The following is a 23,873-nucleotide window of genomic DNA, read 5'->3' on the forward strand; positions in this document are numbered from 1 at the left end:
CTGCATGTAAAGCAGATGTGATTTCCACTAAACTATGAAACCTTTGAAAGCCTGCAAAATAATGGCAATTAGAGACGAGTTTTGACCGCCAGGGGAAAAAAAACAAATTCGTACCTCTGTTGGTGATGGAAGCTAAAACATCCCGTTATTCGGCAACAAAGCCAAGAACTTTATATACTGCAGGTTGATAGGGGATTATTTCAACACCAAGAACACATGGGTTTCACTGGGGATTGAACCCAGGACCTTCTGCGTGTTAAGCAGACGTGATGACCACTACACTATGAAACCTGACGAAAAGTTACTGTGTATTGGCTAGCAGAGCAGAATTGTGACTGACGGGGCCTTTTTATTGCTGAAGGAAAGTATTTTTGGTTAATGAAACATTTACAATTATTATTACATATTTTACCAGTTTTATTCCTACAAAGGGATTTTGCTTAAATTGAAGTTTATATTGAATGTGTTACTTTTTTCTCCATAGTTTGGTCTTTTGCTTTTGTATTTATGGGAACTATATATTTTGAAACAAATAGGATTTTTATAATATGGGATTATGTTTTCTGCTAAAATGGTCAATAAAAAAGAAACCCAAAATCGTAGTTCTCTTTGTGATGGAAGCCAAAACGTATTGTCATTTGGCAACGAAACCAAGAATTTCACATATTACAAGTCGATAGGAAATTACTTCAACAACCAAAAACAGATTGGTTTCACTGGCGATTGAACCCAGGACCTTCTGCATGTAAAGCAGATGTGATTTCCACTAAACTATGAAACCTTTGAAAGCATGCAAAATAATGGCAATTAGAGACGAGTTTTGACCGCCAGGGGAAAAAAAACAAATTCGTAGCTCTGTTGGTGATGGAAGCTAAAACATCCCGTTATTCGGCAACAAAGCCAAGAACTTTATATACTGCAGGTTGATAGGGGATTATTTCAACACCAAGAACACATGGGTTTCACTGGGGATTGAACCCAGGACCTTCTGCGTGTTAAGCAGACGTGATGACCACTACACTATGAAACCTGACGAAAAGTTACTGTGTATTGGCTAGCAGAGCAGAATTGTGACTGACGGGGCCTTTTTATTGCTGAAGGAAAGTATTTTTGGTTAATGAAACATTTACAATTATTATTACATATTTTACCAGTTTTATTCCTACAAAGGGATTTTGCTTAAATTGAAGTTTATATTGAATGTGTTACTTTTTTCTCCATAGTTTGGTCTTTTGCTTTTGTATTTATGGGAACTATATATTTTGAAACAAATAGGATTTTTATAATATGGGATTATGTTTTCTGCTAAAATGGTCAATAAAAAAGAAACCCAAAATCGTAGTTCTCTTTGTGATGGAAGCCAAAACGTATTGTCATTTGGCAACGAAACCAAGAATTTCACATATTACAAGTCGATAGGAAATTACTTCAACACCAAAAACAGATTAGTTTCATTGGGGATTGAACCCAGGACTTTCTGCGTGTGAAGCAGACGTGATGACCACTACACTATGAAACCTTTGAAATCCTGCAAAATAAAGGCAATTAGAGACGAGTTTTGACTGCCAGGGGAAAAAAAACAAATTCGTAGCTCTGTTGGTGATGGAAACTAAAACATCCCGTTATTCGGAAACAAAGCAAAGAACTTCATATATTGTAGTTTAATTGAGTATTATTTCTACACCAAGAACAGATTGGTTTTACTGGGTATTGAACGCAGGACTTTCTGCGTGTTAAGCAGACGTGATGACCACTACTCTATGAAACCTGATGGAAAGTTACTGTGTATTGGCTAGCAGAGCAGAATTGTGACTGACGGGGCCTTTTTATTGCTGAAGGAAAGTATTTTTGGTTAATGAAACATTTACAATTTTTATTACATTTTTTACCAGTTTTATTCCTACAAAGGGATTTTGCTTAAAAGGAAGATTACATTGAATGTGTTACTTTTTTCCACATAGTTTAGTTGTTTGCTTTTGTATTTAAAGGAACTATATATTTTGAAACAAACAGGATTTTTATAATATGGGATTATGTTTTCTGCTAAAATGGTCAATAAAAAATAAACCCAAAATCGTAGTTCTCTTTATGATGGAAGCCAAAATGTATTGTCATTTGGCAACGAAACCAAGAATTTCACATATTACAAGTCGATAGGAAATTACTTCAACACCAAAAACAGATTGGTTTCACTGGGGATTGAACCCAGGACCTTCTGCGTGTGAAGCAGACGTGATGACCACTACACTATGAAACCTTTGAAATCCTGCAAAGTAATGGCAATTAGAGTCGAGTTTTGACCGCCAGGGGAAAAAAAAACAAATTCGTAGCTCTGTTGGTGATGGAAGCAAAAACATCCCGTTATTCGGCAACAAAGCCAAGAACTTTATATACTGCAGGTTGATAGGGGATTATTTCAACACCCAGAACACATGGGTTTCACTCGGGATTGAACCCAGGACTTTCTGCGTGTAAAGCAGACATGATTTCCACTACACTATGAAACCTTTGAAACCCTGCAAAGTAATGGCAATTAGAGACGAGTTTTGACCGCCAGGGAAAAAAAAAAACAAATTCGAAGCTCTGTTAGGGATGGAAGCCAAAACATCCCATCATTCGGCAACAAAGCCAAGAACTTCATATATTGTAGTTTAATTGAGTATTATTTCAACACCAAGAACAGATCGGTTTTACTGGGGATTGAACGCAGGACCTTCTGCGTGTTAAGCAGACGTGATGACCACTACTCTATGAAACCTGATGGAAAGTTACTGTGTATTGGCCAGCAGAGCAGAATTGTGACTGACGGGGCCTTTTTATTGCTGAAGGAAAGTATTTTTGGTTAATGAAACATTTACAATTTTTATTACATATTTTACCAGTTTTATTCCTACAAAGGGATTTTGCTTAAAAGGAAGTTTACATTGAATGTGTTACTTTTTTCCACATAGTTTAGTTGTTTGCTTTTGTATTTAAAGGAACTATATATTTTGAAACAAACAGGATTTTTATAATATGGGATTATGTTTTCTGCTAAAATGGTCAATAAAAAAGAAACCCAAAATCGTAGTTCTCTTGGTGATGGAAGCCAAAATATATTATCAGTTGGCAACAAAACAAAGAATTTCATATGTTACAGGTTGATAGAAAATTGCTTGAACAGCGAAAATGGCTTGTTTTTACTGGGGATTGAACCCAGGACCTTCTGCATGTTAAGCAGATGTGATGACCACTACACTATGAAACCTGACGAAAAGTTACTGTGTATTGGCTAGCAGAGCAGAATTGTGACTGACGGGGCCTTTTTATTGCTGAAGGAAAGTATTTTTGGTTAATGAAAAATTTACAATTATTATTACATATTTTACCAGTTTTATTCCTACAAAGGGATTTTGCTTAAATCTAAGTTTATATTGAATGTGTTACTTATTTCTCCATAGTTTGGTCTTTTTCTTTTGTATTTATGGGAACTATATATTTTGAAACAAATAGGATTTTTATAATATGGGATTATGTTTTCTGCTAAAATGGTCAATAAAAAAGAAACCCAAAATCGTAGTTCTCTTTGTGATGGAAGCCAAAATGTATTGTCATTTGGCAACGAAACCAAGAATTTCACATATTACAAGTCGATAGGAAATTACTTCAACACCAAAAACAGATTAGTTTCATTGGGGATTGAACCCAGGACTTTCTGCGTGTGAAGCAGACGTGATGACCACTACACTATGAAACCTTTGAAATCCTGCAAAATAAAGGCAATTAGAGACGAGTTTTGACTGCCAGGGGAAAAAAAAACAAATTCGTAGCTCTGTTGGTGATGGAAGCTAAAACATCCCGTTTTTCGGCAACAAAGCAAAGAACTTCATATATTGTAGTTTAATTGAGTATTATTTCTACACCAAGAACAGATTGGTTTTACTGGGTATTGAACGCAGGACCTTCTGCGTGTTAAGCAGACGTGATGACCACTACTCTATGAAACCTGATGGAAAGTTACTGTGTATTGGCTAGCAGAGCAGAATTGTGACTGACGGGGCCTTTTTATTGCTGAAGGAAAGTATTTTTGGTTAATGAAACATTTACAATTTTTATTACATATTTTACCAGTTTTATTCCTACAAAGGGATTTTGCTTAAAAGGAAGTTTACATTGAATGTAAAGGACTCTCATTTTGTCCTACTAAAGCTCTAGACAAAATTGAACTCTGCAGCGACATGGAAGATTACTTCAGGAGACTACGTCTAAGGGAATATTTTAGCGATGCAGATGTTTCAGAATCCACCCAGACTGAAGGAAGACGGATCTTGACAACCAAGAAAAGATCAGATTGGACACCTCCACCAGGACGCAACCCTCATCTGGATAACTATATAGACACTTTCAGACATTTGGTAAAATCCACTTTCCTAGACACACACAGGAGGCAACCATCCAACATCAGTGCCCAGGAGAGAAGGGCCATAAAATCTTTGAAAACCAACAAAGAAATCATCATTAAACCTGCAGACAAGGGGGGTGCAATAGTCATGATGAACAGATCAGACTACATAAAGGAAGCACACAGACAACTGATGGACACACGCTACTATAAGAAATTGGAGTCTGACCCCACACAGGACTATTACAAGGAACTTAACAAGTTGGCCTCTTGTCTGCCTGACATATCCATAAGAACTGATGAACTGATACCGGTGAGTCCAAGAATAGGCACATTCTACATGCTTCCCAAAATTCACAAATCTGGAAACCCAGGAAGACCCATCATTTCATGTGTGGGCACCCTCACTGAACAAGTCTCTGGATGGGTAGAGGGTATCCTTAAACCCTTGGTAAGGGATACAACCAGCTACATCCAGGACACTACTGACCTATTGAAAAAACTATCAGCAATAGGTTCTCTTCCAGAGGGAACCATCCTTGCCACCATGGATGTGGAATCCTTGTACTCGAACATTCCACACCAGGATGGATTAAATGCTTGCAAAATTTTCCTCGAAAATACAGGAACTGATGCCAATTCTGTGGTGAAGCTTACAAAATTCATCCTCACCCATAATTACTTTGCATTTGACAATGACATATATCTACAGGAGACTGGGACTGCAATGGGAAGCAAAATGGCACCACAATATGCAAATCTTTTCATGGCCAAGCTTGAGAGTGACTTTTTATCCTCTTGTCCTATCAGGCCTCTGGCCTACTACCGTTACATTGACGATATTTTAATCATCTGGACAGAGTCTGAGGAGCAGCTGAAGACCTTCCATGAACACTTTAATCAGTTTCATCCCACCATCAACTTAACACTCAGCTACTCCTGCACGGAAATCAACTTCTTGGACACCATCATTAAACTACGGAACAATGAAATAGAGACATCCCTGTACAAGAAGCCAATTGACCGTCCAACATACCTGAAATGGGACAGTTTTCATCCAAAACACATAAAAAACTCTATTGTATACAGCCAGGCTATCAGGTATAATCGGATATGTTCCAACAGTACAGATAGAGACAATCACCTTGAGGGCCTCAGAAAGACCTTTCTGAATCAAGGCTACCACCCAAGAACAATTGAAAACCAGATTACAAGAGCCACCAGAATATCAAGAAACCATCTCCTACATTATAAAACTAAAGAAGAAAAGACCCGGGTCCCTCTTGTAGTCACCTACAATCCACATCTGGAGGTGTTTAGAGGAGCTGCACGGAAACTACAATCATTACTGCAAAAAGATGCCCGGTTAAAATCTATTTTTCCAGACCCCCCACTTCTGTGTTTTAGACAGCCCCCAAATCTAAGAAGCATCATTGTCAGAAGCTCCCTGTCCTCTCCAACACCAACAGGAACATTTCCCTGCAACCAGAAAAAATGTAAGACCTGTCCATTAATATTGACAACGGACAAGATAAAGATTCCCAGATCACATCAGGACTACAAGATCCCAGGTACCTTCAGCTGCACCACAACCAATGTGGTGTACTTAATTATATGTACCAAATGTCCCACTGGGGGTCTGTATGTAGAGGAGACAGGACAACAGCTCAGGACAAGGATGAATTCTCACCGCCACACAATTAGAGAAAAAAGGATGGATCTACCTGTGGCCAAACATTTTTGTAACTCAGACCACAGCATCATGGACATGAAATTGCTGGTATTGAAAGGAAACTTCAAGTCCCAGAGAGACAGGAGACTTTGGGAATACAAACTTATGATGACCTTTGACACATTCAGAGCAGGGATGAATGTGTCTCATGGATTCATGTCTTTTTACATCAGTTAAAAGATGTGCTCCTCTGACCATCCGAGCGTGTCACAGCCGGACCAGACCCTTATCAGAGGACAATAAAACTTTCACACTGAACTGCAGCAAAATTTATGGCCACAACAGTTTGCCCCCTGCCATAGAGACAGTTCTGTTTTATATAACTTGTTTTTTGGTTCTTTTTTTTTTTACTGCCCCATTCTATGTCCTGTTGTGTATAAATATGTGACTCTTCAGATTTTGTGTTATACCATGCCTGATGAAGAGACCTGAGTAGTCTCGAAAGCTTGCAATTATTACCATCTTTTCAGTTAGCCATTAAAAGGTATCAACCACTGAGGACTCTCAGTTCTTTTAAACAAAATTTTTTTATCTCTACTGGCTAACACGGTACAAAGATATATTTTACTTGTATCAAAATGGAGGATACCAGAATGTACCGCATCTTTATGGAACTAAAGACACTTCTGAAGAAACGCGCACAACTGGACAGCGACATATTTTTCTTATCCAAATGCAAAAAGGAGAATCTGATCCCCAAAGGACTCTGGATTACAAACCCAATTCTACATACCTACAATACCCATTATGCACAAAACCTTTGTCACAGGACTTCTGAGAGACTAAGGAACCACCTTTTGCATGTCTTCTACAGCATCAAGAGTAAAATCCAGAGAGAATTTGAAACACAAAGGAAGACACTACCAGAAAGCACAGAACAAAAAGTACAACAATACTATTACAGACTACGAACCCTTCTGATCCACAACAAGGAAAAGAAGCTACATAGACTGCGCCTCAACTCAGGACTTAATACAAACAGGTGGAGAACAAAGCCAAAATCTGACAACTTGGACAACCACTCCATTCAAGGCAAAAATGCATCTAACTGTGTTATCAATCTCTCGGATTACAAACCAAACAAAGTGGAACTTGCTGTGCTTTCTAAAGGACTCTCATTTTGTCCTACTAAAGCTCTAGACAAAATTGAACTCTGCAGCGACATGGAAGATTACTTCAGGAGACTACGTCTAAGGGAATATTTTAGCGATGCAGATGTTTCAGAATCCACCCAGACTGAAGGAAGACGGATCTTGACAACCAAGAAAAGATCAGATTGGACACCTCCACCAGGACGCAACCCTCATCTGGATAACTATATAAACACTTTCAGACATTTGGTAAAATCCACTTTCCTAGACACACACAGGAGGCAACCATCCAACATCAGTGCCCAGGAGAGAAGGGCCATAAAATCTTTGAAAACCAACAAAGAAATCATCATTAAACCTGCAGACAAGGGGGGTGCAATAGTCATGATGAACAGATCAGACTACATGAAGGAAGCACACAGACAACTGATGGACACACGCTACTATAAGAAATTGGAGTCTGACCCCACACAGGACTATTACAAGGAACTTAACAAGTTGGCCTCTTGTCTGCCTGACATATCCATAAGAACTGATGAACTGATACCGGTGAGTCCAAGAATAGGCACATTCTACATGCTTCCCAAAATTCACAAATCTGGAAACCCAGGAAGACCCATCATTTCATGTGTGGGCACCCTCACTGAACAAGTCTCTGGATGGGTAGAGGGTATCCTTAAACCCTTGGTAAGGGATACAACCAGCTACATCCAGGACACTACTGACCTATTGAAAAAACTATCAGCAATAGGTCCTCTTCCAGAGGGAACCATCCTTGCCACCATGGATGTGGAATCCTTGTACTCGAACATTCCACACCAGGATGGATTAAATGCTTGCAAAGTTTTCCTCGAAAATACAGGAACTGATGCCAATTCTGTGGTGAAGCTTACAAAATTCATCCTCACCCATAATTACTTTGCATTTGACAATGACATATATCTACAGGAGACTGGGACTGCAATGGGAAGCAAAATGGCACCACAATATGCAAATCTTTTCATGGCCAAGCTTGAGAGTGACTTTTTATCCTCTTGTCCTATCAGGCCTCTGGCCTACTACCGTTACATTGACGATATTTTAATCATCTGGACAGAGTCTGAGGAGCAGCTGAAGACCTTCCATGAACACTTTAATCAGTTTCATCCCACCATCAACTTAACACTCAGCTACTCCTGCACGGAAATCAACTTCTTGGACACCATCATTAAACTACGGAACAATGAAATAGAGACATCCCTGTACAAGAAGCCAATTGACCGTCCAACATACCTGAAATGGGACAGTTTTCATCCAAAACACATAAAAAACTCTATTGTATACAGCCAGGCTATCAGGTATAATCGGATATGTTCCAACAGTACAGATAGAGACAATCACCTTGAGGGCCTCAGAAAGACCTTTCTGAATCAAGGCTACCACCCAAGAACAATTGAAAACCAGATTACAAGAGCCACCAGAATATCAAGAAACCATCTCCTACATTATAAAACTAAAGAAGAAAAGACCCGGGTCCCTCTTGTAGTCACCTACAATCCACATCTGGAGGTGTTTAGAGGAGCTGCACGGAAACTACAACCATTACTGCAAAAAGATGCCCGGTTAAAATCTATTTTTCCAGACCCCCCACTTCTGTGTTTTAGACAGCCCCCAAATCTAAGAAGCATCATTGTCAGAAGCTCCCTGTCCTCTCCAACACCAACAGGAACATTTCCCTGCAACCAGAAAAAATGTAAGACCTGTCCATTAATATTGACAACGGACAAGATAAAGATTCCCAGATCACATCAGGACTACAAGATCCCAGGTACCTTCAGCTGCACCACAACCAATGTGGTGTACTTAATTATATGTACCAAATGTCCCACTGGGGGTCTGTATGTAGAGGAGACAGGACAACAGCTCAGGACAAGGATGAATTCTCACCGCCACACAATTAGAGAAAAAAGGATGGATCTACCTGTGGCCAAACATTTTTGTAACTCAGACCACAGCATCATGGACATGAAATTGCTGGTATTGAAAGGAAACTTCAAGTCCCAGAGAGACAGGAGACTTTGGGAATACAAACTTATGATGACCTTTGACACATTCAGAGCAGGGATGAATGTGTCTCATGGATTCATGTCTTTTTACATCAGTTAAAAGATGTGCTCCTCTGACCATCCGAGCGTGTCACAGCCCGGACCAGACCCTTAATAGAGGACAATAAAACTTTCACACTGAACTGCAGCAAAATTTATGGCCACAACAGTTTGCCCCCTGCCATAGAGACAGTTCTGTTTTATATAACTTGTTTTTTGGTTCTTTTTTTTTTTACTGCCCCATTCTATGTCCTGTTGTGTATAAATATGTGACTCTTCAGATTTTGTGTTATACCATGCCTGATGAAGAGACCTGGGTAGTCTCAAAAGCTTGCAATTATTACCATCTTTTCAGTTAGCCATTAAAAGGTATCAACCACTGAGGACTCTCAGTTCTTTTAAACAAAATTTTTTTATCTCTACTGGCTAACACGGTACAAAGATATATTTTACTTGTATCAAAATGGAGGATACCAGAATGTACCGCATCTTTATGGAACTAAAGACACTTCTGAAGAAACGCGCACAACTGGACAGCGACATATTTTTCTTATCCAAATGCAAAAAGGAGAATCTGATCCCCAAAGGACTCTGGATTACAAACCCAATTCTACATACCTACAATACCCATTATGCACAAAACCTTTGTCACAGGACTTCTGAGAGACTAAGGAACCACCTTTTGCATGTCTTCTACAGCATCAAGAGTAAAATCCAGAGAGAATTTGAAACACAAAGGAAGACACTACCAGAAAGCACAGAACAAAAAGTACAACAATACTATTACAGACTACGAACCCTTCTGATCCACAACAAGGAAAAGAAGCTACATAGACTGCGCCTCAACTCAGGACTTAATACAAACAGGTGGAGAACAAAGCCAAAATCTGACAACTTGGACAACCACTCCATTCAAGGCAAAAATGCATCTAACTGTGTTATCAATCTCTCGGATTACAAACCAAACAAAGTGGAACTTGCTGTGCTTTCTAAAGGACTCTCATTTTGTCCTACTAAAGCTCTAGACAAAATTGAACTCTGCAGCGACATGGAAGATTACTTCAGGAGACTACGTCTAAGGGAATATTTTAGCGATGCAGATGTTTCAGAATCCACCCAGACTGAAGGAAGACGGATCTTGACAACCAAGAAAAGATCAGATTGGACACCTCCACCAGGACGCAACCCTCATCTGGATAACTATATAAACACTTTCAGACATTTGGTAAAATCCACTTTCCTAGACACACACAGGAGGCAACCATCCAACATCAGTGCCCAGGAGAGAAGGGCCATAAAATCTTTGAAAACCAACAAAGAAATCATCATTAAACCTGCAGACAAGGGGGGTGCAATAGTCATGATGAACAGATCAGACTACATGAAGGAAGCACACAGACAACTGATGGACACACGCTACTATAAGAAATTGGAGTCTGACCCCACACAGGACTATTACAAGGAACTTAACAAGTTGGCCTCTTGTCTGCCTGACATATCCATAAGAACTGATGAACTGATACCGGTGAGTCCAAGAATAGGCACATTCTACATGCTTCCCAAAATTCACAAATCTGGAAACCCAGGAAGACCCATCATTTCATGTGTGGGCACCCTCACTGAACAAGTCTCTGGATGGGTAGAGGGTATCCTTAAACCCTTGGTAAGGGATACAACCAGCTACATCCAGGACACTACTGACCTATTGAAAAAACTATCAGCAATAGGTCCTCTTCCAGAGGGAACCATCCTTGCCACCATGGATGTGGAATCCTTGTACTCGAACATTCCACACCAGGATGGATTAAATGCTTGCAAAGTTTTCCTCGAAAATACAGGAACTGATGCCAATTCTGTGGTGAAGCTTACAAAATTCATCCTCACCCATAATTACTTTGCATTTGACAATGACATATATCTACAGGAGACTGGGACTGCAATGGGAAGCAAAATGGCACCACAATATGCAAATCTTTTCATGGCCAAGCTTGAGAGTGACTTTTTATCCTCTTGTCCTATCAGGCCTCTGGCCTACTACCGTTACATTGACGATATTTTAATCATCTGGACAGAGTCTGAGGAGCAGCTGAAGACCTTCCATGAACACTTTAATCAGTTTCATCCCACCATCAACTTAACACTCAGCTACTCCTGCACGGAAATCAACTTCTTGGACACCATCATTAAACTACGGAACAATGAAATAGAGACATCCCTGTACAAGAAGCCAATTGACCGTCCAACATACCTGAAATGGGACAGTTTTCATCCAAAACACATAAAAAACTCTATTGTATACAGCCAGGCTATCAGGTATAATCGGATATGTTCCAACAGTACAGATAGAGACAATCACCTTGAGGGCCTCAGAAAGACCTTTCTGAATCAAGGCTACCACCCAAGAACAATTGAAAACCAGATTACAAGAGCCACCAGAATATCAAGAAACCATCTCCTACATTATAAAACTAAAGAAGAAAACACCCGGGTCCCTCTTGTAGTCACCTACAATCCACATCTGGAGGTGTTTAGAGGAGCTGCACGGAAACTACAACCATTACTGCAAAAAGATGCCCGGTTAAAATCTATTTTTCCAGACCCCCCACTTCTGTGTTTTAGACAGCCCCCAAATCTAAGAAGCATCATTGTCAGAAGCTCCCTGTCCTCTCCAACACCAACAGGAACATTTCCCTGCAACCAGAAAAAATGTAAGACCTGTCCATTAATATTGACAACGGACAAGATAAAGATTCCCAGATCACATCAGGACTACAAGATCCCAGGTACCTTCAGCTGCACCACAACCAATGTGGTGTACTTAATTATATGTAACAAATGTCCCACTGGGGGTCTGTATGTAGGGGAGACAGGACAACAGCTCAGGACAAGGATGAATTCTCACCGCCACACAATTAGAGAAAAAAGGATGGATCTACCTGTGGCCAAACATTTTTGTAACTCAGACCACAGCATCATAGACATGAAATTGCTGGTATTGAAAGGAAACTTCAAGTCCAAGAGAGACAGGAGACTTTGGGAATACAAACCTATGATGACCTTTGACACATTCAGAGCAGGGATGAATGTGTCTCATGGATTCATGTCTTTTTACATCAGTTAAAAGATGTGCTCCTCTGACCATCCGAGCGTGTCACAGCCCGGACCAGACCCTTAATAGAGGACAATAAAACTTTCACACTGAACTGCAGCAAAATTTATGGCCACAACAGTTTGCCCCCTGCCATAGAGACAGTTCTGTTTTATATAACTTGTTTTTTGGTTCTTTTTTTTTTTACTGCCCCATTCTATGTCCTGTTGTGTATAAATATGTGACTCTTCAGATTTTGTGTTATACCATGCCTGATGAAGAGACCTGGGTAGTCTCAAAAGCTTGCAATTATTACCATCTTTTCAGTTAGCCATTAAAAGGTATCAACCACTGAGGACTCTCAGTTCTTTTAAACAAAATTTTTTTATTACATTGAATGTGTTACTTTTTTCCACATAGTTTAGTTGTTTGCTTTTGTATTTAAAGGAACTATATATTTTGAAACAAACAGGATTTTTATAATATGGGATTATGTTTTCTGCTAAAATGGTCAATAAAAAATAAACCCAAAATCGTAGTTCTCTTGGTGATGGAAGCCAAAATATATTATCAGTTGGCAACAAAACGAAGAATTCCATCTGTTACAGGTTGATAGCAAATTACTTCAACAGCGAAAACGACTTGTTTTTACTGGGGATTGAACCCAGGACTTTCTGCGTGTGAAGTAGACGTGATGACGACTCCACTATGAAACCTGTGAAATCCTGCAAAGGAATGGCATTTAGAGACGAGTTTTGACCGCCAGGGGAAAAAAAAAAATAATTTGTAGTTCTGTTTGTGATGGAAGCCAAAACATCCCGTAATTCGGCAACAAAGCCGAGAACTTCATATATTGTAGTTGGATAGCATATTATTTCAACACTAAGAACAGATTGGTTTCACTGGGGATTGAACCCAGGCCCTTCTGCGTGTTAAGCAGACGTGATGACCACTACACTATGAAACCTGACGAAAAGTTACTGTGTATTGGCTAGCAGAGCAGAATTGTGACTGACGGGGCCTTTTTATTGCTGAAGGAAAGTATTTTTGGTTAATGAAACATTTACAATTATTATTACATATTTTACCAGTTTTATTCCTACAAAGGGATTTTGCTTAAATTGAAGTTTATATTGAATGTGTTACTTTTTTCTCCATAGTTTGGTCTTTTGCTTTTGTATTTATGGGAACTATATATTTTGAAACAAATAGGATTTTTATAATATGGGATTATGTTTTCTGCTAAAATGGTCAATAAATAAGAAACCCAAAATCGTAGTTCTCTTTGTGATGGAAGCCAAAATGTATTGTCATTTGGCAACGAAACCAAGAATTTCACATATTACAAGTCGATAGGAAATTACTTCAACACCAAAAACAGATTGGTTTCACTGGGGATTGAACCCAGGACCTTCTGCGTGTGAAGCAGACGTGATGACCACTACACTATGAAACCTTTGAAATCCTGCAAAGTAATGGCAATTAGAGTCGAGTTTTGACCGCCAGGGGAAAAAAAACAAATTCGTAGCTCTGTTGGTGATGGAAGCAAAAACATCCCGTTATTCGGCAACAAAGCCAAGAACTTTATATACTGCAGGTTGATAGGGGATTATTTCAACACCAAGAACACATGGTTTTCACTGAGGATTGAACCCAGGACCTTCTGCGTGTTAAGCAGACGTGATGACCACTACTCTATGAAACCTGATGGAAAGTTACTGTGTATTGGCTAGCAGAGCAGAATTGTTACTGACGGGGCCTTTTTATTGCTGAAGGAAAGTATTTTTGGTTAATGAAACATTTACAATTTTTATTACATATTTTACCAGTTTTATTCCTACAAAGGGATTTTGCTTAAAAGGAAGTTTACATTGAATGTGTTACTTTTTTCCACATAGTTTAGTTGTTTGATTTTGTATTTAAAGGAACTATATAATTTGAAGCAAACAGGATTTTTATAATATGGGATTATGTTTTCTGCTAAAATGGTCAATAAAAAAGAAACCCAAAATCATAGTTCTCTTGGTGATGGAAGCCAAAATATATTATCAGTTGGCAACAAACGAAAGAATTTCATATGTTACAGGTTAATAGCAAATTACTTCCCATCATTCGGCAACAAAGCCAAGAACTTCATATATTGTAGTTTAATTGAGTATTGTTTTAACACCAAGAACAGATTGGTTTAAATGGGGATTGAACACAGGTCTTTCTGCGTGTTAAGCGGACGTGATGACCACTACTCTATGAAACCTGATGGAAAGTTACTGTGTATTGGCTAGCAGAGCAGAAATGTGACTGACGGGGCCTTTTTATTGCTGAAGGAAAGTATTTTTTGTTATTGAAACATTTACAATTTTTATTACAAATTTTACCAGTTTTATTCCTACAAAGGGATTTTGCTTAAAAGGAAGTTTACATTGAATGTGTTACTTTTTTCCACATAGTTTAGTTGCTTGCTTTTGTATTTAAAGGAACTATATATTTGGAAACAAACAGGATTTTTATAATATGGGATTATGTTTTCTGCTAAAATAGTCAATAAAAAAGAAACCCAAAATCGTAGTTCTCTTGGGGATAAAAGCCAAAATATATTATCAGTTGGCAACAAAACAAAGAATTTCATATGTTACAGGTTGATAGCAAATTACTTCAACAGCGAAAACGGCTTGTTTTTACTGGGGATTGAAAACAGGACCTTCTGCGTGTGAAGTAGACGTGATGACGACTTCACTATGAAACCTGTAAAATCCTGCAAAGTAATGGCATTTAGAGACGAGTTTTGACCACCAGGGGAAAAAAAATAATAATTTGTAGTTCTGTTTGTGATGGAAGCCAAAACAACCCGTCATACGGCAACAAAGCCGAGAACTTCACATATTGTAGTTGGATAGCGTATTATTTCAACACTAAGAACAGATTGGTTTCACTGGGGATTGAACCCAGGACCTTCTGCGTGTTAAGCAGACATGATGACAACTACACTATGAAACCTGACGAAAAGTTGCTGTGAATTGGCTAGCAGAGCAGAATTGTGACTGACGGTGCCTTTTTATTGCTGAAGGAAAGTATTTTTGGTTAATGAAACATTTACAATTATTATTACACATTTTACCAGTTTTATTCCTACAAAGGGATTTTGCTTAAATTGAAGTTTATATTGAATGTGTTACTTTTTTCTCCATAGTTTGGTCTTTTGCTTTTGTATTTATGGGAACTAAATATTTTGAAACAAATAGGATTTTTATAATATGGGATTATGTTTTCTGCTAAAATGGTCAATAAAAAAGAAACCCAAAATCGTAGTTCTCTTTGTGATGGAAGCCAAAATGTATTGTCATTTGGCAACGAAACCAAGAATTTCACATATTACAAGTCGATAGGAAATTACTTCAACACCAAAAACAGATTGGTTTCACTGGGGATTGAACCCAGGACATTCTGCGTGTGAAGCAGACGTGATGACCACTACACTATGAAACCTTTGAAATTCTGCAAAGTAATGGCAATTAGAGACGAGTTTTAACCGCCAGGGGAAAAAAAACAAATTCGTAGCTCTGTTGGTGATGGAAGCTAAAACATCCCGTTATTCGGCAACAAAGCCAAGAACTTTATATACTGCAGGTTGATAAAGGATTATTTCAACACCAAGAACACATGGGTTTCACTGGGGATTGAACCCAGGACCGTCTGCGTGTAAAGCAGACGTGATTTCCACTACACTATGAAACCTTTGAAAGCCTGCAAAGTAATGGCAATTAGAGACGAGTTTTGACCGCCAGGGAAAAAAAAACAATTTCGTAGCTCTGTTGGGGATGGAAGCCAAAACATCCCATCATTCAGCAACAAAGCCAAGAACTTCATATATTGTAGTTTAATTGAGTATTATTTCAACACCAAGAACAGATTGGTTTTACTGGGGATTGAACGCAGGACCTTCTGCGTGTTAAGCAGACGTGATGACCACTACTCTATGAAACCTGATGGAAAGTTACTGTGTATTGGCTAGCAGAGAAGAATTGTGACTGACGGGGCCTTTTTATTGCTGAAGGAAAGTATTTTTGGTTAATGAAACATTTACAATTTTTATTACATATTTTACCAGTTTTATTCCTACAAGGGGATTTTGCTTAAAAGGAAGTTTACATTGAATATGTTACTTTTTTCCACATAGTTTAGTTGTTTGCTTTTGTATTTAAAGGAACTATATATTTTGAAACAAACAGGATTTTTTTAAAATGGGATTATGTTTTCTGCTAAAATGGTCAATAAAAAAGAAACCCAAAATCGTAGTTCTCTTGGTGATGAAAGCCAAAATATATTATCAGTTGGCAACAAAACAAAGAATTTCATATGTTACAGGTTGATAGCAAATTACTTCAACAGGGAAAACAGCTTGATTTTACTGGGGATTGAACCCAGGACCTTCTGCATGTGAAGTAGACGTGATGACCACTACTCTATGAAATCCGATGGAAAGTTATTGTGTATTGGCTAGCAGAGCAGAATTGTGACTGACGGGGCCTTTTTATTGCTGAAGGAAAGTATTTTTGGTTAATGAAACATTTACAATTTTTATTACATATTTAAACAGTTTTATTCCTACAAAGGGATTTTGCTTAAAAGGAAGCTTACATTGAATGTGTTACTTTTTTCCACATAGTTTAGTTGTTTGCTTTTGTATTTAAAGGAACTATATATTTGGAAACAAACAGGATTTTTATAATATGGGATTATGTTTTCTGCTAAAATGGTCAATAAAAAAGAAACCTAAAATCGTAGTTTTCTTGCTGAGGGAAGCCAAAATATATTATCAGTTGGCAACAAAACCAAGAATTTCATATATTACAGGTTGATAGCAAATTACTTCAACAGCGAAAACGGCTTGTTTTTCCTGGGGATTGAACCCAGAACCTTCTGCATGTGAAGTAGACGTGATGACTAGCGATGAGCGAGTACTAAAAAGCTCGGGTGCTCGAGGCTCGGGCCGAGCATCCCAAGATACTCGTGTACTCGGCCCGAGCAACGAGCCCAATGTTATCCTATGGGAGACCCGAGTATTTTTGTGAAATGACCCTGACCCCCGGCAGCATGGAGAAACCCTAAAAATGTCACAAAAGTCTCAGAAGAGTGCTCAAATGACATGGCAACAGCATGGGGAAGACCCCTTGAAGCATTTATCACTCAAAAGTCACAGCTGTGAACAATTTTGTCCGCGTTTTACGCCATTTTTACGGACTCACCAGAAAACCTTCCAAAATGACCCCAAAATGATTTTTCATGGCAGAAATGTTAAGGGCACATACCCAATAGTGAGATAGAGCTGGTGTATGTTACTTTTTGAGATTAATACATGAAAGATTTTACGTAAAACATTGTGTGGCACTCCGATGTCCCTGAGAAGAGACGTACATGAAGGCCTCTTGAGTCTAATGTGCCCATTTTGAGGAAGTGAGTCTTTGTAGTATTTTCCTTTGGCAGGGCAGCCAAAAATTGGGAGGTTCACCAATGCCCCTGCATACAGACGTGCATGAGGGCCTGTAAACCTGAAGTGCCCATTGTAAGGAAGTGGGTCTATTGTAGTATAGCCCTTTGGCAGGGCAGCCAAAAATTGGGAGGCGCCACATTGTCCCTAGATAGAGACGTGCATGAGGGCCTGTAAACCTGAAGTGCCCATTGTAAGGAAGTGGGTCTATTGTAGTATAGCCCTTTGGCAGGGCAGCCAAAAATTGGGAGGCGCCACGTTGTCCCTAGATAGAGACGTGCATGAGGGCCTGTAAACCTGAAGTGCCCATTGTAAGAAAGTGGGTCTATTGTAGTATAGCCCTTTGGCAGGGCAGCCAAAAATTGGGAGGCGCCACATTGTCCCTAGATAGAGACGTGCATGAGGGCCTGTAAACCTGAAGTGCCCATTGTAAGGAAGTGGGTCTATTGTAGTATAGCCCTTTGGCAGGGCAGCCAAAAATTGGGAGGCGCCACATTGTCCCTAGATAGAGACGTGCATGAGGGCCTGTAAACCTGAAGTGCCCATTGTAAGGAAGTGGGTCTATTGTAGTATAGCCCTTTGGCAGGGCAGCCAAAAATTGGGAGGCTCCACGTTGTCCCTGGATAGAGACCTGTTAGGTTCTTAGTGCCTCCGTGCTTGCATTTAAAAACCGCACGTGTGTGCCTGTTGGTGGCAGCTTTCCGCTGCACTTGTGTGCGTTTTGCAAAAACTTGGATATAACGCACAAGTCTAGTGAATACACATCAGCACAGCATTGCAAAATGCGCAAGGGCGTTGGCAACGAACAAGGAAGTGGACGTGATGGTGGTGCAGGCAGAGACCGAGGTCGTGTGCAAGCTCTAATTTCGCCACAACAAAGGGCCACATCTACTCGCTCGCACGTCTTGTCCCAAATTCTTGGGGACCGCAGCAGTACACTGCTCTTGAACCAAGACCAGTGTCAACAGGTTGTTAGTTGGATAGCGGATAATGCTTCCAGTCAGATTGGCACCACCACAAACACTCTGTCTTCCACACGGTCAAGTGTCAGTAGCCGTGATACTGCACCGCACATTTTCGAACCTGATCCTCCTTCCTACCACCAGGCCGAGTACACGTCCACGGACATTACTGATCCCACACTTGGACACTCGGAAGAGCTGTTCGTTCACGTTTCCATTCACACATTCTGGCCTCTCGCCAGCTCCTGTTGAAGTGGGCCATGACGAGATTGTATGTACAGATGCCCAAATATTTGAGCAGCCATTTTCTCACAAAGTTGGCAACGTGTCTCAACAAGGGGTGGACGATGATGAGACACAATTGTCAGGAAGTCAGGAGGAGCAGGGTGCGGAAGAGGAAGACGACGTGGTGGATGATCCAGTAACTGACCCAACCTGGCAGGAGGATATGCAGAGCGAGGACAGCAGTGCATAGGGGGAGGGAGGCGTAGCATCCCAACAGGCAGTAAGAAGCAGGGTGGTGGCCCCAGGCAGACGTCAGGCAACTGTTCCCCGGAACAACACGACACAAGGTGCCTGTACAAATGTTAGGTCTTCCCGAGTCTGGCAGTTTTTTAAGTTGGCTCCAGATGATTCTAAAAAGGCCATTTGCAACACCTGCCGTGCCAGCATCAGCAGGGGTACCAAAACTAGCAGCCTGACAACCACCAGAATGATCAGGCACATGTCAGCCAAGCACCCGACTTTGTGGGATGTACAACGGAGTCGAGGAGCAGTGCTTGCTGATGTCACTGCTACATCTTCGCTTGTTGTGCATGCGAGCCAATCCCCTGTCCATGCTGCCCGCAAACAAGCCTCCTCCGGCCCTGCACCTGCAGTTGCCCACGCAGAAATAACACCATCATCAAGCACGTCCTTGTCCCAGCGCAGCGTTCAGTTATCCATTCAGCAAACCTTTGAACGCAGGCGCAAATACACTGCCAACGCCCCACATGCCACACTTCTAAATGCTAACATTTCGCGACTGCTTGCGCTGGAAATGTTGCCTTTTAGGCTGGTTGAGACAGAAGCATTCCGCGACCTGATGGTGGCAGCTGTCCCACGTTACTCGGTCCCCAGCCGCCACTATTTCTCCCGGTGTGCCGTCCCCGCATTGCATAACCACGTGTCACAAAACATCACACGTGCCCTGAACAACGCTGTTTCACCCAAAGTCCACCTAACCACAGGCACGTGGACAAGTGCATGTGGGCAAGGCCGCTACATCTCGTTGACGTCACACTGGGTTAATATTGTGGAAGCTGGGACCCAGTCTGAGCGAGGGACGGAACACGTCCTTCACACACCAAGTTTTGCAGGCCCTACCTCAGTCAGGGTTTCACCCACACTCTACAGCTCCGGAATGTCATGCTCCTCAGCCTCCTCCTCCTCCTGTGCATCCTCATCCACTTTACCCTCCACACCAGTCCCAAGCTGTAAGTGTCGCGGGCGGAGGAGGGGACGCTGCGCTCTCCCACTGCTCGGGTCCGGCTGCCGCTGCTCTACGGCTGCTGCTGCTCGGTGGCTCGAGCGATGACCGGATCCCGGTGGCTTGAGCGGTGCTCCTCGCCCGTGATTGAAAAGGGGTGGTTTGGGTTTTGGGGATATTGTCCGTGACGCCACCCACGGTTGTGGTGATTGTGTGGACACCACCGCTGCTCTGGACGTGGATCCCGGGAGCCTGTGACAGGGAGCAGCTTTGTTGTTATTTCTCCCCTCCGTGGGTAGGGGGGTTGGTTGTCCCGGGGCCCGGTGATGGGGTAGAGATGGATGACAGGCGGGTTGCGGGGCCTGATGAGGTGCAGGGTCGCAGGGGCAGCGCTGTGCCGCACGGCACGGAGGTACTCACTCAGCCCAATGATGATGACACAGTTCACGGTAAAACAAGTGGCTGGATGGACGGGTCCCTCGGACGGCTGCGGATGTTCCTCCCTGCAGGTTAGTGATGACTGTCTCTCCCTGCACCTAAGTTCAGTGTTGGTAGTGATGGTTTCCCACCGGTAACCCGCTCCCCAACCTGGATATGGGCCGGAGGAGCCCCTTTTGCCCACAGGCGCTGGCCCTGGGAGACGGTTGCCCTTGGCGGTGGCGGTGTCTCCCCTTCACGGTTGGACGGTTGCCTTCTATCGTGACTTGGCTGTTTGGAAACCCTGAGGTCCCCTTCACTAACGGATTTGGCAAATTCACGGCGACACCAAGCCTTGCCGGGATCCGAAAGGCCCCTGCCAATGGTGCTGTCTTCTCTTTGTATACCGGTCCGGTACGGCCGGGTCACCACCCGTCCACGGTCCTTACGGCAGACTCCAATCGGCCTCCACTGCAGACGGTCACCACATCCTGCCAACCTTGCTGTCCTGTCCGGGCCACACACCCGGACCAACTTCAGGCTCTTTGCTGTCACTTTTCTCCTCTCTACTACTTTCCTCCTTCCACTTCCTTAGCTTAACTCTCACTGCCTGTGTTTTCCCTCCTCCTTGGTGGGTGGAGACCAACCGCCTGGCTCCAACCCTGGTGTGGACAACAGCCCCTGGGGAAGGCAACAAGGATTTGGTGTTTTGACTATGATATGCCTGCAGGGAGTGTGGGGTGTGTAAGTGTTGTGCTCTGTGGCCCCTGGCTTGTCCAGGGCGACACAGAAGCACTGAAGCACTGCCTCGGCGAAGCGGCAACAGGCTGTGCTGAAGCTAATCTGCATAGGTGACAAACCCCACAATGCAGAAGAGGTGTGGACAGCTCTGAAACAGCAGGCAGATCACTGGCTCACACCTCTGAACCTAAAGCCAGGAAAGGTTGTGTGTGACAATGGCCGGAACCTGGTGGCGGCTTTGAGGCGAGGCCAGCTGACACATGTTCCATGCGTGGCCCATGTGCTCAACCTCGTGGTTCAGCGGTTTCTAAAGTCATACCCAGAGCTGTCTGATCTGCTGGTAAACGTTCGCCGCCTGTCTGCACATTTTCGAAAGTCACCTACTGCTTCAGCCGGCCTTGCCGGCTTTCAGCGCCATTTGCATCTTCCGGCTCACAGACTGGTGTGTGATGTCCCCACATGTTGGAATTCAACTCTGCACATGTTGGTCATGATATGTGAGCAGAAGAGGGCAGTTGTTGAGTACCTGCATCACCTAAGCCGTCGGGAAATGGGTCAAACTCCACACATAACACCTGAGGAGTGGAGATGGATGTCCGACCTATGTACCATCCGCCAAAAGTTTGAGGACTCCACCAAGATGGTGAGCGGCGATGATGACATTATTAGCGTCACCATACCGCTTCTCTGCCTTCTAAAATGGTCTCTGCTCAAAAAACAACCATGATGCATTGCAGGCGGAGCGCGATGAGTTTGAGCAAGAAACAGTAGTGGGTGTGGGTGATAACACACATCCCAGCCTCGTCTCATCACAACGTGCAGTTGAGGACTATGACGAGGAGGAGGATGAAGACATGGAGCAACTCTCTGGCCAAATTGAGGATATGACATGCAGTCATATCCTCGGTTCAGCGTGGCTGGCCAGAGGACAGGGTAGATGAGGAGGAGGAGGAGGAGGAGGACAGCATGTTCAGTCATCGTGTTGGTCAGGATACTGAAGTGATGGCTGTTAAGAGTCTGGCACACATGGCTGACTTTATGGTAAGCTGCCTGTCTCGTGACCCTCGTGTTAAGAACATCTTTGCCGACAATCATTACTGGTTGGTAACACTGTTAGACCCACGCTAAAATGAGAACTTTATGTCTCTTATTCCCGAGGCGAAGAGGTCTGGCAAAATGCAGCAGTTCCAGAAGGCCATAGTCACGGAAGTAGGCAAAGCATTACCCTCACAAAACGCTAGCGGCATAGGTCAGGAATCAGTGGACAACCAAGCCGTACAGCCGAGAGGGGCACAAGTCCAATCCGCCAGAGGTAGGGGAACAGTCTTTAAGATGTGGGACAGTTTTCTCAGGCCCTCACATACCACAGCCCCTGAGGTGCGGGGTAGTGCCACAAAAAATCCTAAGTTTGCCCAGATGCTCAAGGAGTACCTTGCAGATCAAACAACTGTACTCCGACATTCCTCTGTGCCTTACAATTAATGGGTATCCAAGCTGGACACGTGGCATGAATTGGCTCTCTACGCCTTGGAAGTCCTGGCCTGCCCTGCCGCTAGCGTTTTGTCAGAGCGTGTTTTTAGTGCCGCAGGTGGAATCATTACAGATAAACGCACCTGCCTGTCAACTGTAAATGCTGACAGGCTGACTCTGATCAAGATGAACAAGGGTTGGATTGGGCCAGACTTCACCACACCACCAGCAAATGACAGCGAAATTTAAAGTTTGTAACGGGAATTTGCCATGTACCTCCACTCACCCATGGTAACACACTTCTGGACTTTGGCTAATCGCTGGACTGCTCCTCCTTCTCCTCATGCGCCATCATGATGACCGTTACAATAGTTAGGCCGTTGTTTCAGGTATACCCCCAGTGATAAATTTTTTCGACCATTCTTTCAGAATGGGCATTACGACAGGAGACCCGCTCCTTTGCAATGGGAACAATGTTTTGAGGCCCTTATGCACATCTCTATCCAGGGACAATGTGGAGCCTCCAAATTTTTGGCTGCCCTGCCTAAGGGCTATACTACAATAGACCCACTGCCTTACAATGGGCACTTCAGGTTTACAGGCCATCATGCACGTCTCTATCCAGGGACAATATGGAGCCTGACACTTCCACCTACTGCCACACACGTGCGGTTTTTAAATGCAAGCACGGACGCACTAAGAACCTAACAGGTTTTTAGGAGCGACAATTACTGAGAAGTCTGACACTATCAGCCACTGCTGACTAGAGTTGAGCGCGGTTCGCGGTTCGAGGTTCTCCAGTTCTAGGCTCGAGTGATTTTGGGGCCTGTTCTAGATCGAACTAGAACTCGAGCTTTTTGCTAAAATTCGATAGTTCTAGAAACGTTCGAGAACGGTTCTAGCAGCAAAAAGCAGGGCTTTTTACGGCTACAGTGTGCAGGAGCCATCGCTTGC

The 23,873-nt window shown here is 42.4% G+C and overlaps 6 non-coding genes across 6 annotated transcripts; all 6 read right to left on the bottom strand.

Annotated features, from left to right (window-relative positions):
• Nucleotides 1–218: 218 nt before the first annotated feature.
• Nucleotides 219–291, bottom strand: TRNAV-AAC (transfer RNA valine (anticodon AAC)). The gene has a single exon. It is a non-coding gene; the product is annotated as a tRNA-Val (tRNA).
• A 666-nt stretch (nucleotides 292–957) lies between these two features.
• Nucleotides 958–1,030, bottom strand: TRNAV-AAC (transfer RNA valine (anticodon AAC)). The gene has a single exon. It is a non-coding gene; the product is annotated as a tRNA-Val (tRNA).
• Nucleotides 1,031–2,184: 1,154 nt separating this feature from the next.
• On the bottom strand, nucleotides 2,185–2,257 carry TRNAV-CAC (transfer RNA valine (anticodon CAC)). Its single transcript has one exon. It is a non-coding gene; the product is annotated as a tRNA-Val (tRNA).
• An 11,013-nt stretch (nucleotides 2,258–13,270) lies between these two features.
• Nucleotides 13,271–13,343, bottom strand: TRNAV-AAC (transfer RNA valine (anticodon AAC)). The gene has a single exon. It is a non-coding gene; the product is annotated as a tRNA-Val (tRNA).
• A 416-nt stretch (nucleotides 13,344–13,759) lies between these two features.
• TRNAV-CAC (transfer RNA valine (anticodon CAC)) lies at nucleotides 13,760–13,832 on the bottom strand. The gene has a single exon. It is a non-coding gene; the product is annotated as a tRNA-Val (tRNA).
• A 2,203-nt stretch (nucleotides 13,833–16,035) lies between these two features.
• On the bottom strand, nucleotides 16,036–16,108 carry TRNAV-UAC (transfer RNA valine (anticodon UAC)). Its single transcript has one exon. It is a non-coding gene; the product is annotated as a tRNA-Val (tRNA).
• Nucleotides 16,109–23,873: the final 7,765 nt, after the last annotated feature.

The sequence above is a fragment of the Anomaloglossus baeobatrachus genome, chromosome 2 (genome assembly GCF_048569485.1).
Source record: "Anomaloglossus baeobatrachus isolate aAnoBae1 chromosome 2, aAnoBae1.hap1, whole genome shotgun sequence".
In the NCBI taxonomy this organism is placed as follows: Eukaryota; Metazoa; Chordata; class Amphibia; order Anura; family Aromobatidae; genus Anomaloglossus; species Anomaloglossus baeobatrachus.